The sequence below is a fragment of the Bos taurus genome, chromosome 29 (genome assembly GCF_002263795.3).
Source record: "Bos taurus isolate L1 Dominette 01449 registration number 42190680 breed Hereford chromosome 29, ARS-UCD2.0, whole genome shotgun sequence".
Classification (NCBI taxonomy): domain Eukaryota; kingdom Metazoa; phylum Chordata; class Mammalia; order Artiodactyla; family Bovidae; genus Bos; species Bos taurus.
In genome coordinates, this window is record NC_037356.1 from 28,470,931 (window position 1) to 28,485,696 (window position 14,766).

The following is a 14,766-nucleotide window of genomic DNA, read 5'->3' on the forward strand; positions in this document are numbered from 1 at the left end:
TTACACTGAGGTCTATGATCTGTTTTGGGAATATTTATGTATAGAGTTAGATAGGCATCCAGCCTCATTCTTTTGTATGAGGATATCTAGTTGTCCCAGCATCATTTGTTCAAAAAACTATTATTCACCCCACTGAATTGATATGACACTGTTGTCAAAAATCAATGGACCATTAATATTAGGGTTTATTTCTGAAATCTCTTTTCTATTCCATAAATCTATGTATTTATACTTAAACCAAAGTAGTCTGTTTTGATTACTGTAGCAAGTTATGAAATTGAGAAGCATGAGGCTTCTATCTTTGTTCTTCTTTTTAAAGGTCATTTTGCTATACTGAGTCCCTTGCATTTTTATATGAAATTTTAAGATCACCTTCCTGCAAAAATTGAGGTTTTGATAAGGGTCACATTGAATCTATAAATCAGTTTGATTCATGAATGTGGGATGTCATTCCATTCATTTCTTCCAACAATGTTTTATAATTTTCAGAGCATATAATGTGTACTTTTCTGTTAAATTTATTTCAAAATATTTTGTTCTTTTTGATACTATTTTAAATGGAATTATCTCCTTAATTTTATTTTCTCATTGTGCATCATAAGTGTGTAGAAATACAGTTGAATTTTGTATATTATGATAGCTCAGTTGGTAAAGAATCCACCTGCAGTGCAGGAGGCACTGTTTTAATTCCTGGTTGGGAAGATCTGCTGGAGAAGGGATAGGCTACCCACTCCAGTATTCTTGGGCTTCCCTTGTGGCTCAGCTGGTAAAGAATCCGCCTGCATTGTCGAAGACCTGGGTTTGATCTCTGGGTTTGTTGGGAAGATCCCCTGGAGAAGGGAAAGGCTACCCACTCCAGTATTCTGGTCTAGAGAATTCCGGGGACTCTATAGTTCATGAGGTCACAAAGAGTCAGACATGACTGAGAACTTTCATTTTTCAGTCTTGTGTCTTATAACCTTTCTGAACTAATTTTTAATGTCTGTTGTTCCTGTTCTTCTCATCACATTATCTCTTGAATACATTGTGAAAGTGAAGTCGCTCAGTCGTGTCCGACTCTTTGCAACCCCATGGGCAGTAGTCTGCACCAGGCTCCTCCGTCCATGGAATACATTGTAGGAAGACTTATCTGCTTTTCCCTTTCTGGTGAAAAGGCTTTTCAAACCCATCGGTGACTTCCACATTGCTAAATTCAGTGGTCATTCTTAAAGTTTATCTTGACCTGCCATCAGAATTAAACACAATTGATCACTCCATTTCTTATTGAAATATCTTATACCTGGCTTCCACAACCCCAAAGCTTTTAAGAGTATCCCAGGGCTCAGTCCCTGGACACCTTTACTATCTACACTTGCTCTTCGGGTGATCTGTTTTAGTCTCATGGGTCTCTTATCTATATACTGATAACTCCTACATTTATGTATCTGGCATAGATCTCTCTCTGAAAATCCAAACTTTTAACCTTAACTGCCTACTTAACATTTCCTCATCATTGGTTCCCCTCAATTTGCTCTTCATATAGTCTTCCCTGTATTGGTTAATTAGCAATTCCATGTGTCTAGTTACTAAGACCAAGAACCTTGAAGAAATCATTGAATTTCCCCACTCTGTTTCTTTCATCCTTCACTCCATCAGCAAATTGTGTCAGCTTTGCAAAATACATTTCCAGTTCACATTACTTCTGCTGTGAGATGCCTGGTCCATACCACCATCATCTATCTCATAGATTATCTTAAGAGTTCCTAAGTAATCTCTTCCCAGGTGGCTCAGTGGTAAAGAATCTGCCTACAATGAAGAGATGCGAGTTCAGTCTTTGGCTGTTAAGATCCCCTGGAGAAGGAAATGGCAACCTACTCCAGTATACTTGCCTGAAAAATCCTATGGACAGAGGAGCCTGGTGGGTTACAGACCAAAGGGTCACAAAAGAGTCAAACATGACTTGGCAACTAAACAACAACAAAATAATCTCTGTTTGTACCTGTGTACTTTCTCAATACAGCAGCCAAACTTAACAATCCAAAACCAAACCTCATGACCCCCACTCTCTACACACAACACACACACACACACAGAGAGACAAAATCTGGTCCCACTTCTGAAACGTATATCTCCCACTGCTTTCCTCCTTGCTTGTTCTGCTGAGCTTCATTGACCTGGTATTTAGATGGACATTCCAGGGACTCTTGCTTCAAGTCTTCTTTATTAGCTCTTTCTCTGTCTGGAGACACTTCTCAGATAATTTTTTGGATCACTTTATTACCTTATCAAGTATATTTCAATTGGAGGACATTCTGTGTGTGTGTGTGTGTGTGTGTGTGTGTGTGTGTGTATGCGTGTATGCTCAGTCATCCAGTTGTGTCTGACTCTTGTGACTCCGTGGACTGTGTAGCCTGCCAAGCTCCTCTGTCCATGGAATTGTCTAGGCAAGAATATTGGAGTGGGTTGTCATTTTCTTCTCCAGAGGATCATCCTGACCCAGGGATTGAACCTGTGTCTCCTGCGTCTCCTGCATTGGCAGGCAGATTCTTTACCACTGTGCCACCTGGGAAGCCCCTGACCACCTGTTTTGAAATGTGACCTTCCTATCCACCTGCTCCCCTTAGGTCCCCCCTCCCCTTCCCCCGCTTTATTTTTCTTCATTATATTTACAGCTGTATGGTTTAGTCACTAAGTTGTATCTGACTCTTGTGACTCCATGGGCTGTAGCCAGCCAGGCTTCTCTGCCCGTGGGATTCTCCAGGCAAGAATGCTGGAGTGGGTTGCCACTTCCTCCTCCACAGCTGTGTGGCATACTGTATAGTTTACTTAATGTTTAGTTTCTTTACTAGATTGTATACTCCACGGACACGGATTTTTGTTCAATGCTGTATCTGGCACGTAACAAGCTCTCAGTAAATGTTAAATAAATACACAGACTTGAATTTTTTAAATTCCAAATGCGTCTACATGATTAGTAGTCTTACCTAATGTTTTTGATGTCCTTACAGAGATCATGTTACTTTGTTTTTCATTCTGTAATTATGACTAATTCAGGGCAAGTAATTTAATTTCTCTGGGCTACAGTTTTCTGTAAAGAGGGTTATACTAAGTGAACTTTAATCTCCCCTGTAGCTCTAACATTCTACAAATTCATTAATTATGTTTTACACCTTTGACCTCACTAATTCTCCATTTTCATTTGCTCTTCATGACGAGTCGTGGACTCGTACATTTTACTTGTAGATAGCACGATAGTGTTAGACAAGTTCACTCTCTTCAACTCTGACTCCAATATTAATCTTGTCAGAGTAAATGCATGTTCAGTAGGGTCATAGTGGACTAGGACAGGAGGGTGTAGGACACTGCAGGTGTGTGTCCGGCAAGGGGGGTTCAGTACCCCAGGCTCAGGTGTGCTGTTCCCCAGAGAGACCTGTATCAACTTAGAGAATTCGGGCCAAGAGACGGAATGTGTATGTGATAGAGGCAATTCCAGGATTATGGTAGTTGCAGAGGATGTTCATGTACTTGTTTTCATGCAATAACGATCAGAAAGCTGATGCGTGACATATTTTCCTAGGCAGTTCAACCTAAAACAGCTTTCTCAGATTGCTCTGATTTCGTGAACTCTGTGTCCTCTCCCTGGCATTGCTCCAGCGTATTACTGGAAGTTGTCCAGTATCACTTACCCTTACTTTCTTAGCCCTTTTGTGATGGGCAGGAATAAGATTGTCAACAACTTTATTGACTACCCACTCAGTGCAGAGGCTAGAAACTGCTGCTTTCTTTCATATCTTCCAACAATTTACGGTATAATAGGTAGCAGGTTACTTACTTAGATTCTGGTTTCTGGAAGCAGAAGATTTCCTTTAGTGTCCCTTTAAGAGTAGTGATCATAGTTTACTGTGTGTCCCATCTTGGGCATTCTCCCCTGCTTCTCAGGAAAGCACACTTGTGTGTGTGTGTGTGTGTGTGTGTGTGAGTCGCTCTGTAGGGTCCAACTCTTTGCATGCCAGACTCCTCTGTCCATGGAATTCTCTAGGCAAGAGTACTGGAGTGGGTTGCCATTTCCTTCTCCAGGGGATCTTCCCCACCCAGGGATCAAATATGGGTCTCCTACATTGCAAGCAGATTCTTTACCATCTGAGCCACCAAGGAAATACTGTGCAGAGCTTAGTCACTCAGTCATGACTGACTCTGCAACCTCATGGACACTAGCCCGCCAGGCACCTCTGTCCATGGAATTCTCCAGGCAAGAATGCTGTAGTGGGTTGCCATGCCTTCCTCCAGGGGATCTCCCCAACCCAGGGATCGAACCTAGTTCTCCCACAGTGCAAGCAGATTCTTTACCATCTGAGCCACCAGGGAAGCCCAAGAATACTGGAGTGGGTAGCCTATCCCTTCTCCAGGGGAACTTCCTGACCCAGGAATCGAACCAGGGTCTCCTTCACTGCAGGCGGATTCTTTACCAGCTGAGCTACCAGGGAAGCCTGGAAAATACTATAGAGGAAGATAAATGCAAATATTCTCCTGGCCCGCTATACCCGTTCTGCTCGGTAAAAGACTTTGAATATGTTGATTTTTATTTTTAAGCCTCTCTTAGGGTATAAGTGAATGGTTTGTGTCTAGTCTTGCTCTCAGTATTACTGACCACTATTATTGGGTGTGCTGATGGGGAGAAGTCAAATTGATTTCTTTTGATTAAGATTGATGAAGACAATTTCGTGTTATATGTGCTGCATGAGTCATCATCCTGTCCAGGCCCTAAGATGAGATCACCTTTGGTAAATGTTTCACTCAATTCTTGTCTTAGGTTCCTCCCCCTCCCTCAAAATATCTATGGCAATCATTAATGGATGAAACTATTACTTAACTGTCATCATCTGAACCCATTAATTCATCTTCCTGTCACTAAAAGCGAGAATAGACATTGTACCTCCTGATAACCTTCAATATGAAGCATTCAGTGCCTTCAATGAAGTATTTATTTCTGCCAAAAAAAGAAAAAGTTGAAACAATATAATCAAGACTTTAAACCTTTTTCATTTGGGTTCTGAAATTTAAGTTCTACTGCCCTAAGGAATCCACTATGTATAGTAAATTAAGTTCTCTTCACTCTGTTCATGGAATTCTTCAGGCAAGAAGACTGGAGTGGGTAGCCATTCCCTTCTCTAGGAAAAGTGAAATCGCTCAGTCGTGTCTGACTCTTTGTGACCCCATAGACTATAGCCTACAGGCTCCTCCGTCCATGGGATTTTCCAGGCAGGGTTACGGACTGGGTTGCCATTTCCTTCTCCAGGGGAATCTTTCCGACCCAGGGATCGAACCCGGGTCTCCCACATTGCAGGCACATGCTTTACCGTCTGAGCTACCAGTGTGTGTGTAAGTTGCTCAGTTGTGTCCAACTCTGCGACCCCATGGACTATACAGTCCATAGAATTATCTAGGCCAGAATACTGGAGTGGGTAGCCTTTCCCTTCTCCAGGGGATCTTCTCAACCCAGGGATCGAACCCAGGTCTCCTGCACTGCAGACGGATTCTTTACCAGCTGAGCCACCAGGGAATCCTTCACCTGAAACAAAGGCCTCCTAAAACTGAGTTTTCTGGCGGAGTTTATGATTAACCCCTTTATCTAAAACGTTATTACCTTTCTTGTCCTGCCTCTAGTCCCCTAGGGGAACTGGATACAACTGAAGAGTATCAAAGAAAAGGGGATTGAAACTGTGGACGGTGGTGCCCTCCTGGGCACAAAAGTCCCTCTGTGTCCCCCATTTCTTATAGAAAAAGGTTTTCATCTGCTAAAACTTCCCTGAGTTCTAATGAGCTCAATCAGTTGCTAATTAGGGAAGTGAGAGAGCGCAGAATCAAAGGAAAAGCAGTCAACCAGTTCAGCAATAAGAGTCCTAGTTCCTCCAGGAATCCTGACATGTATTTTTGAGTTGTTCTGCTGGGGCTTAGAACCCCCCACCCACCCAGGTGGAGGATGGTAACTAAATGCTGAACATGAGCACACAGACCCCGGACTGGTTGGAACGAGACGATTGATGATAAAGATTCCTGAAATATCACCCTGTTACCACCTCATCACCAACCAATCAGAAGAAAGTCCATGAGCTGATCACGCCCCCTGCAACCTCCACCCCTAAGGTTGTCTTGAAAATCATTCCCTGAAATCCACTGGGGAATTCAGGTCTTTTGAGTACCAGCTACCCTGCACTCTTTGCTTGGCACCTTACAAATAAATGCTGTCATTTCCTTCGTGACGCCCCAGTGTTTGTGAATGGGCTCTGCTCCCCGGCGGGCAAATAAGACCCAAGTTCACTTTAGTTACACACTTAGAATGGCACGAGCTGTGTACCTTCCTTGAGAGAATTGAGAAAACAGTCTCAAATCATTTTCTGTGTTTTCTAGTTTAGATGAAAAGAATATGTAAAGAGGAAAACGGTGAGAATTCCCTTTATAGGAGATAGGGAGAGAGAGGGAAATGAATTCTACCATGAGAAAGCAGATATCCAGAGGAGACACCACTCTGTAGGAAAATTGACCCAATTTCTTCAACAAGTTAATGGCTTGAATTTGAAAAATGGGAAGGTAGCTCTACATCAAGACAGATTCACAGAGATTACAACCCTCAAATATAATGTATGGACCTTGCTTAGATCCTGATGTAAAACAAAATAAGAGTCTGAAAAAGGTATGTGTGAAGCAATTTTGAATAGTCTAAGCTATTCATTTTGTTAAGATAACAGTAGTAGTATATAAGAAAATACCTATACAGGAATGGATACTGAAGTATACAGGGATGAAATAAAATTATGTTTGAGATTTGCTTTGGAATAATTCAGCAAAATGGGACAAAAGATATAGATGAAGTGCAGCAACACTTTGATAATAGTGAATCTAAGGGGCAGGTATGTGAAAGTGAAGTCACTCAGTCATGTCCGACTCTTTGCAACCCATGGACTGTAGCCTACCAGGCTCCTCCGTCTATGGAATTTTCCAGGCAAGTGTACTGGAGTGGGTTGCCATTTCCTTCTCCAGGGGAATCTTCCTGACCCAGGGATCGAACCCAGGTCTCCCGCATTGCAGACAGACGCTTTACCATCTGAGCCACCAGGGAAACCCATGGGGCCGGTATATTGAGGTTTTATTATGCTATTCACTCTATTTTTGTATAATTTTTAAAAAGTAATTTTAAAAAACTTGGGGCTAAAATAAACTTGTTAGCCTTATAAAATGTCCTTCCCTTTCCCCTTCCCCTTCCACTGCCCTCCCCAATAATAGGAAGTTTAGGTAGGGAAGTAATATCCCTTAGTTGCATGACTTTAAAAATTAATTATTATAGTTGTGTGACTTATGACATGATCATTATTTTCAGGTGGTGATTAGAACCTAGAGGCTGAAGCATTTTGTGGTCTTTTTTTTTTAAGATTTTTTTTTATGTGGACCCTTTTTAAGTCTTTATTGAATTTGTTACAATATTGCTTCTGTTTTATGTTTTGGTTTCTTGGCCGCAAGGCATGTGGGCTCTTAGCTTCCTGACCAGGGATTGAACCCCCTGCATTGGAAGGCAAAGTCTTAACCACAGGACTGCCAGGGAATTCCCATTTTGTGGTCTTTCTATAAGAAAGACTGGGCAGTCAGTCACTTGGTTTTATTATTTGGTAAATTCCCAGGCATATAAAAGTTGGGAAAATCAGGGATGAAAGACCATGGAAAATAGGGTTGTTGTTGTTCAGTTGATAAGTCGTGTCTCACTCTTTGTGACCCCGTGGACTGTAGCATGCCAGGCTCCTCTGTCCTCCACCACCTCCCAGAATTTGTTCTAATTCATGTCCATTGAGTCAGTGATGCTATCTAACCATCTCATCCTCTGATGAAACCCTTCTTCTTCTGCCCTCAATCTTTCCCAGCATCAAGGTCTTTTCCAGTGAGTCAGCTCTTCACATCAGGTGACCAAAGTATTAGAGTTTCAGCTTCAGCATCAGTCCTTCCAATGAATATTCAGGACTGATTTCCTTCAGGATTGATTGGTTTGATCTCCTTGCAAGTCCAAGGGAACTCTCAAGAGTCTTCTCCAACACCACAGTTCAAAAGCATCAATTTTTCAGTGCTCAGTCTTCTTTATGGTCCAACTGTCACGTCTGTACATGACTACTGGGAAAACCATGGCTTTGACTAGACGGACCTTTGTCAGCAAAGTGAAAATAGGGTAGAAATTTTTAAAATTACAAAAGGAAATAGGGTAGAAATAACAAAAAGAACAAAATGGTAATTTAGTAAAAGAAGCTTTGAAATCTTAGGGTAAAATGGGACTAAGAATATTTATGTGCTGTAAATCAGAGATGGGAAAAGTCATTTAGATTTCTATCCTGCCTCTGAATAGGATCTGCTAGAGATTGTAACACTGGTTTTTGTTGTCAGATTTCTTTCTTGCTCTGTCTTCATAGCCCCTACTTCTGTGGGATAGTTTGGGCTGTGGTTAAGGTCACAGTCACAGGTTCAATTCTTGTACCACATTATCAGCTGTGTGACCTTAAGCAAGTTACTTGAGTTCTCTGGGCCTCCATTTCATCATCTGCAAAATGGGAATAATAATAGTACTTACTTCATAGAGTTGTGAGAATTCAATGGGATAGTTCAGGCATTTCATTTGACTTTTCGTATTAATGCCGAAGAGAAAAGATTTTCTAAGTCTCAGGGTTATGATGACATTTACCTTTATTTGAAGTGAAATGAAAGTCGCTCAGTTGTGTCCAACTCTTTGCGACCCCATGGATATACAGTCCATGGGATTCTCCAGGCCAGAATAACGAGTGGGTAGCTGTTCCCTTCCCCAAGGGCTCTTACCACTCCAGGGACTGAACTCAAGTCTCCCATATTGCAGGCGGATTCTCTACCAGCTGAGCCACCAGGGAAGCTTTTGGGTATTTGATTGTATTCATTGTTCCATCCTCCTGTGAGCTTCAGTTCAGTTCAGTTCAGCTCAGTCGCTCAGTCGTGTCTGACTCTTTGCGACCCCATGAATCGCAGCACTCCAGGCCTCCGTGTCCATCACCAACTGCCGGAGTTCACTCAGACTCACGTCCATAGAGTCAGTGATGCCATCCAGCCAATAAAGCCAATTTTTTTTTTTTTTTTTTTGGAGGTGGAGAATCAAGGAAAGAGAGTTTGCCCAGTTAATGGATGGGTGTGCCGTTTAAGTTGTAAATTAGCACGCCTTGTTTATTGCTCAACCAAAGGATGAGATGATGCCTACCTTAAAATCCTTCCAAGCTTAGAACTGCAGGTACCTCCTCTCACAGGATTTGGCCACCTTATCACACTGGCAAGACTGAGTTGCGGTTCAGCTGGAGGAGGAACATGTCTTACCCTGTTTCCCCAGATGCATTGTGTGTTTTCTCTAAGGAGTTCAAAGCAATTGCCATTGAGCTGACTAACAACACATCTCTTCCTGTCACTATTGAGACTATAGCCTACACATAAAACCTGACTGTCACACAGCTCAGTCTCTAAGGGTTCAGCCTCATGAATCTTTTTTACGTAAGTTAACTGTTTGTTCTTTTCTTACCAGTAACTTGGGTCAGGGATGGTAGACAAGGGCCTTTCTGCCTGTGACCCCTGCTCTGTAAAAAGACAAAAAACACGGGAAAGGAGTTTGGGGGAGAATGGATACGTGTGTATGTATGGCTGAGACCCTTTGCTGTCCACCTGAAACTATCACAACATTGTTAATCGGCTATACTCCAATATAAAATAAAAAAAAATATTAAAGGAAGAAAACGATGGCAATACAACTAGAAAATTTTTCTAAAACAAAAGAAATTTAAAGGACAGATGTACTCTATTTAGGGACTTCCCAGGTGGCGCTAGTGGTAAAGAACCCGCCTGCTAATGCAGGGGACATGAGAGACTTGGGTTCGATCCCTGGGTTGGGAAGATCTGAAGGAGGAAATGGCAACCCAAACCAGTATTCTTGCCTGGATAATCCCATGGACGGAGGAGCCTAGTGGGCTACAGGTTATAGGGTTGCAAAGAATTGGACATGACTGAAGTGATTTAGCATCCACACAGGCAGACTATATTTAAAATAGATAACCAACAAGGATTTACTGTATTGCACAAAGAACTCTGCTCAATGTTCTGTAAAAATGTAAATGGGAAAAGAATTAGAAAAAGAATAAATATATGTATATGATTGGGGGCAGGAGTAGGAGGGGACGACAGAGGATGAGATGGCTGGATGGCATCACTGACTCGATGGTCGTGAGTCTGAGTGAACTCCTGGAGTTGGTGATGGACAGGGAGGCCTGGCGTGCTGCGATTCATGGGGTCGCAAAGAGTCGGACACGACTGAGTGACTGAACTGAACTGAACTGAACTGAATCACTTTTCTGTAAACCTGAGAGTAATACAACATTGTAAATCAATTGCGTGCTTAGTCACTCAGTCGTATCCGACTCTTTGCTGTAGTCCAATATAAAATAAAAATTAATAAAAAATAATTTAAAATAACAAACAGCAACAACAACAGAAAAAAACAAACAGCTGAGACTGGGAGGGGGGACCACACAGAAGGCAAGAAACAGGTTGAGACTGAGATAGAAGACGAAGGGGAAAGACGGTTTGAAGTAGAATGTGATTGCAATTTGAGCCAACACAATTGGAAGTATGGTTTAGCTAGACATGGGTTTCTGAAAACTGTGGAGGTATTTGTTGTTAGTCTAGGAGACTAATATAGTCTAAGTGGCTTATACTGTAGCGTTTGCAGTAAGTAATGGTAAGTCTATAGTAAGTCTAGACTTATTGACTCTCGCCGGAAAATCCATTTATGAAGAACACAGATAAACAATAATAGCTGGAGACTTAGTTAATGCTCTGCTAACCTTACCTTAAGTCCTATTACATTTTCTGAACTCCTTACCTACCTCTTCCTCTTTACCATTGTCAAAATGGAAATGTATGGGTTAAAAGTCATTAATGAAACTAATTTGACCCCAGGAGTAACGCAATTAGATCCATCCATACAACGACATCCCTGGCCTATGGAGGCAGCATGATGTAGGGAATTTGACTAAGCTGTGGTGTAGTTCTATCTGACATACAGGAAATACACACTGATCCTCATTTCAAGATACAGTGCTTTGAACTGATAAGCCACTTATCCCAGTTACATCATGCCTCACACTCCTGGTCTTGCCAGGAGTCTTTCATCAACTGAGCAGTGGGACTGTAAGCCTTGCCAGGTCAGATATACAGGGAGATTCCCTGATACTGTTTCCAAACTGGGAATTGCTGCTACATGAATCTCACAGGATTGACTCTGGCCTTTCCTTGGGACCCAAGGGTGCTGGGTGCTGACTCATAACATTTGGGTCAGGAGAGCCCCTTAGGATTACTAGTCATTTTGTTTATTCTTCCAGTTCTCAGGCTTAAAATTTTACTCACCCTTAAAGCCAAGTGTTACTACCACAGGCATGCTTAATTTCGTATGACTTTTTGAGACCCGGTGGACTATAGCCTGCCAGGCTCCTCTTTCCATGGGATAGTTCAGGTAAGAATACTGGAGTGGGTTGCCATTTCTTTCTCCAGGGCATCTTCCTTACCCAGGGATTGAACCCTTGTCTCCTGCATTGCCAGTGGATTCTGTACCTGCTGAGCCGTCAGGGAAGCCTATTACTACCACCTGCTCTATGAAAACATGTCTGTTTTCTTTCAGTTCAGTTCAGTTCATTTCAGTCGCTCAGTTGTGTCTGACTCTTTGCGACCCCATGGACTGCAGCACACTAGGCCTCCCTGTCCATCACCAACTCCTGGAGCTTGATCAAACTCATGTCCATCGAGTCAGTGATGCCATGCAACCATCTCGTCCTCTGTCATCCACTTCTTCTCCTGCCTTCAATCTTTCCCAGCATCAGGGTCTTTTCCAGTGAGTCAGTTCTTCGCATCAGGTGGCCAAAGTATTGAAGGTTCAGCTTCAGCATCAGTCCTTCCAGTGAACACTCAGGATTGATTTCCTTTAGGATGGACTGGTTGGATCTCCTTGCAGTTCAAGGGACTCGCAAGAGTCTTCTCCAACACCACAGTTCAAAAGCATCAATTCTTCAGTGCTCAGCTTTCTTTATAGCCCAACTCTCACATCCATACATGACTACTGGAAAAACCATAGCTTTGACTAGATGGACCTTTGTTGGCAAAGTAACGTCTCTGCTTTTTAATATGCTGTCTAGGCTGGTCATAACTTTTCTTCCAAGGAGCAAGCGTCTTTTAATTTCATGGCTGCAGTCACCATCTGCAGTGATTTTGGAGCCCCCCAAAATAGTCTGTCACTGTTTCCATTGTTTTCCCATCTATTTGCCATGAAGTGATGGGACCAGATGCCATGATCTTAGTTTTCTGAATATTTAAGCCAACTTTTTCACTCTCCTCTTTAACTTTCTTCAAGAGGCTCTTCAGTTCTTCTTCACTTTCTGCCATAATGGTTTTGTCATCTGCATGTCTGAGGTTATTGATATTTCTCCAGGCAATCTTGATTCCAGCTTGTGCTTCATCCAGTTCAGCATTTCTCATGATATACACTGCATATAAGTTAAATAAGCAGGGTGACAATATACAACTTTGATGTACTCCTTTCCCGACTTGGAACCAGTCTGTTGTTCTATGTCCAGTTTTAACTGTTGCTTCTTGATCTGCATACAGATTTCTCAGGAGGCAGGTCAGGTGGACTGGTATTCCCATCTCTTTAAGAATTTTTCACAGTTTATTGTGATCCACACAGTCAAAGGCTTTGGCATAGTCAATAAAGCAGAAGTAGATGTTTTTCTGGAACTCTCTTGCTTTTTTTTTGTGATCCGACGGATGTCAGCAATTTGATCTCTGGTTCCTCTACCTTTTCTAAATCCAACTTGAACATCTGGAAGTTCACAGTCCACGTACTGTTGAAGCCTGGCTTGGAGAATTTTGAGCATTACTTTGCTAGCATATCAGATAAGTACAATTATGTGGTAGTTTGAGCATTCTTTGGCATTGCCTTTCTTTGGGATTGGAATGAAAACTGACCTTTTCCAGTCCTGTGGTCACTGCTGAGTTTTCCAAATTTGCTGACATATTGAGTGCAACACTTTCACAGCATCATCTTTCAGGATTTGAAATTGCTCAACTGGTATTCCATCACCTCCACTAACTTTGTTCGTAGCGATGCTTCCTAAAGCCCACTTGACTTCATATTCCAGGATGTCTGGCTCTAGGTGAGTGATCACACCATCGTCATTATCTGGGACATGAAGGTCTTTTTTGTATAGTTCTTCCGTGTATTCTTGCCACCTCTTCTTAATCTCTTCTGTTTCTGTTAGGTCCTTTATTTCTGTCCTTTATTGTACCCATCTTTGTATGAAATGTTCCCTTGGTATTTCTAAGTTTCTTGAAGAGATCTCTAGTCTTTCCCATTCTATGGTTTTCCTCTATAATTCGAAGCAAGTATTCCTCCTGTCCAATTATGGATGTGTGCCTGCTAAGTCACTTCAGTCATATCCTATTCTTTGCGGCCCTATGGACTGTAGCCTTCCAGTCTCCTCTTTCCATGGGTTTCTCAAGGCAAGAATATTGGAGTGGGTTGCCATGCCCTCCTCCAGGGGATCTTCCCAACCCAGGGACTGAACCCACGTCACTTATGTCCCCTGCATAGGAGGCGTGTTCTTGACCACTAGCGCCACCTGGGATGCCCAGTCATAGCACAGAACTTGTAATTTTATGTAGCACATATTGTTGTGCCTTACACGGTAATTGTTTATATACATTAAAAGACAATTTTCAGGAAAAAGTAAACTTATGCCTCTTATACAGATAATAAAATGAGCATGTTGATACTAAAATGAGCATGTGTTAAAGACTGAAAGTCCAAGGGAAATAAGCAGATGTAGTTCCAAGAAAAAGTAAATGAAAACAAAAAACACCTCATATTTATATGAATAAAAGAATGTTGTGAAATTTCAAATGGAGACAAACCTGATTTCTTTCTAAATAGTTATTTAAAATTTGCAGAACTGTAAATTAACTATAGGCTAAAATCAGATAACCTGGAAGGGAGTCCTTTAAACCATATATAATTTTCCACTGAAGCATAACATTTTTTTCTACAGCCTCCTATGCTTTGATCAAAAATAGCCCTAAAGCAAGACTATTCTTGATCATAACCTAAAGCTGGTCTTATTGGATTGTGTCTAATTATTTATATAGGTACAGTAAGAGTGTTAGTTCACGATCCAGGTATCCTTAAGACTGCTTTGTTGGAAGTTTTTATAAGGAATTTCATATTTGACTTTTAGAATATTTGTTAATTAACCAGACTGAATATTCATTCATAGTTCATCTGTTTTCAACCTGATTGTATTTTTAAATGTTGAGGCTTCTGTGTCTGTGTGTCTTCTGGGCTTCCCATGTAACTTTATTAGCTGAGCCACCAGAGAAGCCTAAGACTTGCAGGACTTTCCAAGGTAACACAAAGACTGAAAGAAACTGATGAATTGTCTGTTTCACTTTTTTTCTTTTTCCCAGAGATGTGTGGGCATATCCGCCCCCCACAACCAGCTGAAGCTCTGTCATTCTAAACTACAAAGACCTACACAAAGTCATTAGTAGGAAAGTGGGGGAAAAGGTTAGAAACAGGGCTCAATCAATAGAAGTTGCTAGAGCACATTTTAGCATATGGTGAGAGCATTTAGATGATATTTGATTCTGAAAAGGGGAAGAATCAAACCCAATTTTGGGGTTTAAAATAAGAGTTTCTCTGGG

The 14,766-nt window shown here is 41.7% G+C and overlaps 1 protein-coding gene across 1 annotated transcript in view; it reads left to right on the plus strand.

The window, feature by feature from the left end:
* Positions 1-14,766, plus strand: part of SLC37A2 (solute carrier family 37 member 2) — a 55,995-nt gene that overhangs the window by 2,332 nt on the left and 38,897 nt on the right. The gene's annotated exons all lie outside the window — the stretch shown is intronic.